We start from the raw sequence: 4,271 nt of genomic DNA, 5'->3' as shown, positions 1-4,271 counted from the left end.
GTTGTCTTGTTGGAAGATGAAATTACGACCCATCTTAAGATCCTTGATGGAGGAGCGGAGGTTCTTGGCCAAAATCTCCAGGTAGGCCGTGCTATCCATCTTCCCATGGATGCGGACCAGATGGCCAGGCCCCTTGGCAGAGAAACAGCCCCACAGCATGATGCTGCCACCACCATGCTTGACTGTAGGGATGGTATTCTTGGGGTAGTATGCAGTGCCATCCAGTCTCCAAACGTCACGTGTGTGGTTGGCACCAAAGATCTCGATCTTGGTCTCATCAGACCATAGAACCTTGAACCAGTCTGTCTCAGAGTCCTCCAAGTGATCATGAGCAAACTGTAGACGAGCCTTGACATGACGCTTTGAAAGTAAAGGTACCTTACGGGCTCGTCTGGAACGGAGACCATTGCGGTGGAGTACGTTACTTATGGTATTGACTGAAACCAATGTCCCCACTGCCATGAGATCTTCCCGGAGCTCCTTCCTTGCTGTCCTTGGGCTAGCCTTGACTCTTCGGACAAGCCTGGCCTCGGCACGGGAGGACACTTTCAAAGGCTGTCCAGGCCGTGGAAGGCTAACAGTAGTTCCATAAGCCTTCCACTTACGGATGATGCTCCCAACAGTGGAGACAGGTAGGCCCAACTCCTTGGAAAGGGTTTTGCACCCCTTGCCAGCCTTGTGACCCTCCACGATCTTGTCTCTGATGGCCTTGGAATGCTCCTTTGTCTTTCCCATGTTGACCATGTCTGAGTGCTGTTCACAAGTTTGGGGAGGGTCTTAAATAGTCAGAAAAGGCTGGCAAAAGAGATCTTTAATCCACACATGTGAAGCTCATTATTCTTGGTGCCTGAACTACTTCTTAATACTTTAGGGGGACCAAACAGAATTCTTGTGGTTTGAGGGGTTGAATAATAAATGACACTTTGAATTAACTTTTAACGTTTTAAAAAACAAAAAAAAAAAAAAAATAAATTTGCTGCAGTGCATTTCCCACTTCCAGGCTGATCTACAGTACAAATGTCACAATGCCAAGTTAATTCCGCATGTGTCAACCAGCTAAATCTGCAGGGGGTTGAATACTACTTGTAGGCACTGTATATATATACTCTGCACAGTACCACCTCTATATCCTGTATATATATACAGTGCCTACAAATAGTATTCAACCCCCTGCAGATTTAGCTGGTTGACACATGCGGAATTAACTTGGCATTGTGACATTTGTACTGTAGATCAGCCTGGAAGTGGGAAATGCACGGCAGCAAATTTTGGTTTTGTTTTTTTTTTTTTTTTTTTTTTTTTTAAACGTTAAAAGTTAATTCAGAGTGTCATTTATTATTCAACCCCTCAAACCACAAGAATTCTGTTTGGTCCCCCTAAAGTATTAAGAAGTAGTTCAGGCACCAAGAATAATGAGCTTCACATGTGTGGATTAAAGATCTCTTTTGCCAGCCTTTTCTGACTATTTAAGACCCTCCCCAAACTTGTGAACAGCACTCAGACATGGTCAACATGGGAAAGACAAAGGAGCATTCCAAGGCCATCAGAGACAAGATCGTGGAGGGTCACAAGGCTGGCAAGGGGTACAAAACCCTTTCCAAGGAGTTGGGCCTACCTGTCTCCACTGTTGGGAGCATCATCCGTAAGTGGAAGGCTTATGGAACTACTGTTAGCCTTCCACGGCCTGGACAGCCTTTGAAAGTGTCCTCCCGTGCCGAGGCCAGGCTTGTCCGAAGAGTCAAGGCTAACCCAAGGCCAACAAGGAAGGAGCTCCGGGAAGATCTCATGGCAGTGGGGACATTGGTTTCAGTCAATACCATAAGTAACGTACTCCACCGCAATGGTCTCCGTTCCAGACGAGCCTGTATGGTACCTTTACTTTCAAAGCGTCATGTCAAGGCTCGTCTACAGTTTGCTCATGATCACTTGGAGGACTCTGAGACAGACTGGTTCAAGGTTCTATGATCTGATGAGACCAAGATCGAGATCTTTGGTGCCAACCACACACGTGACGTTTGGAGACTGGATGGCACTGCATACGACCCCAAGAATACCATCCCTACAGTCAAGCATGGTGGTGGCAGCATCATGCTGTGGGGCTGTTTCTCAGCCAAGGGGCCTGGCCATCTGGTCCGCATCCATGGGAAGATGGATAGCACAGCCTACCTGGAGATTTTGGCCAAGAACCTCCGCTCCTCCATCAAGGATCTTAAGATGGGTCGTAATTTCATCTTCCAACAAGACAACGACCCAAAGCACACAGCCAAGAAAACCAAGGCCTGGTTCAAGAGGGAAAAAGTCAAGGTGTTGGAGTGGCCTAGTCAGTCTCCTGACCTTAACCCAATTGAAAACTTGTGGAAGGAGCTCAAGAATAAAGTCCACATGAGACACCCAAAGAACCTAGATAACTTGGAGAAGATCTGCATGGAGGAGAGGGCCAAGATAACTCCACAGACCTGTGCCGGCCTGATCAGGTCTTATAAAAGACGATTATCAGCTGTAATTGCAAACAAGGGTTATTCCACAAAATATTAAACATAGGGGTTGTATAATAATTGACCCACACTTTTATGTTTAAAATTTAATAAAATTCAACTGAGCAACATAACTTTTTGGTTTGTAAGATTTATGCTTCTGTTCATAAAACCTACTCTCGTTTGCAGTTTGAAGGCTCTAACTTATTTGCATCTTATCAAACCAGCTAAATCTGCAGGGGGTTGAATACTACTTGTAGGCACTGTATATATATATATATATATATATATATATATATATATATATATATATATATATATATATACAGTACAGACCAAAAGTTTGGACACACCTTCTCATTTAAAGATTTTTCTGTATTTTCATGACTTTGAAAATGGTACATTCACACTGAAGGCATCAAAACTATGAATTAACGCGTGAGGAATTATATACTTAACAAAAAAGTGTGAAACAACCGTAAATATGTCTTATATTCTGGGTTCTGTAAAGTAGCCACATTTTGCTTTGATGACTGCTTTGCACACTCTTGGCATTCTCTTGATGAGCTTCAAGAGGTAGTCACCGGAAATGGTTTTCACTTCACAGGTGTGCCCTGTCAATTTTAATAAGTGGGATTTCTTGCCTTATAAATGGAGTTGGGACCATCAGTTGTGTTGTGCAGAAGTCAGGTGGATACACAGCTGATAGTCCTACTGAATAGACTGTTAGAATTTGTATTATGGCATGAAAAAAGCAGCTAAGTAAAGAAAAAGGAGTGGCCATCATTACTTTAAGAAATGGAGGTCAGTAAGTCCGAAAAACTGGGAAAACTTTGAAAGTGTCCCCAAGTGCAGTTGCAAAAACCATGAAACGTTACAAAGAAACTGGCTCACATGAGGACCGCCCCAGGAAAGGAAGACCAAGAGTCACCTCTGCTTCTGAGGACAAGTTTATCCGAGTCACTAGCCTCAGAAATCGCAGGTTAACAGCAGCTCAGATTAGAGACCAGGTCAATGCCACACAGAGTTCTAGCAGCAGACACATCTCTTCAACAACTGTTAAGAGGAGACTTTGTGCAGCAGGCCTTCATGGTAAAATAGCTGCTAGGAAACCACTGCTAAGGACAGGCAACAAGCAGAAGAGACTTGTTTGGCTAAAGAACACAAGGAATGGACATTAGACCCGTGGAAATCTGTGTTTTAGTCTGATGAGTCCAAATCTGAGATCTTTGGTTCCAACCACCGTGTCTTTGTGCGACGCAGAAAAGGTGAACGGATGGACTCTACATGCCTGGTTCCCACCGTGAAGCATTGAGGAGGAGGTGTGATGGTGTGGGGGTGCTTTGCTGGTGACACTGTTGGGGATTTATTCAAAATTGAAGGCATACTGAACCAGCATGGCTACCACAGCATCTTGCAGCGGCATGCTATTCCATCCGGTTTGCGTTTTGTTGGACCATCATTTATTTTCAACAGGACAATGACCCCAAACACAACTCCAGGCTGTGTAAGGGCTATTTGATCAAGAAGGAGAGTGATGGGGTGCTACGCCAGATGACCTGGCCTCCACAGTCACCAGACGTGAACCCAATCAAGATGGTTTGGGGTGAGCTGGTCTGCAGAGTGAAGGCAAAAGGGCCAAGAAGTGCTAAGCATCTCTGGGAACTCCTTCAAGATTGTTGGAAGACCATTTCCGGTGACTACCTCTTGAAGCTCATCAAGAGAATGCCAAGAGTGTGCAAAGCAGTCATCAAAGCAAAAGGTGGCTACTTTGAAGAACCTAGAATATAAGACATA

This window comes from Phyllobates terribilis, unplaced genomic scaffold, assembly GCF_046119375.1.
Source record: "Phyllobates terribilis strain yellow unplaced genomic scaffold, ASM4611937v1 Scaffold_8__6_contigs__length_399053987, whole genome shotgun sequence".
NCBI lineage: Eukaryota > Metazoa > Chordata > Amphibia > Anura > Dendrobatidae > Phyllobates > Phyllobates terribilis.
Note: the sequence above shows the minus strand (reverse complement) of the source record.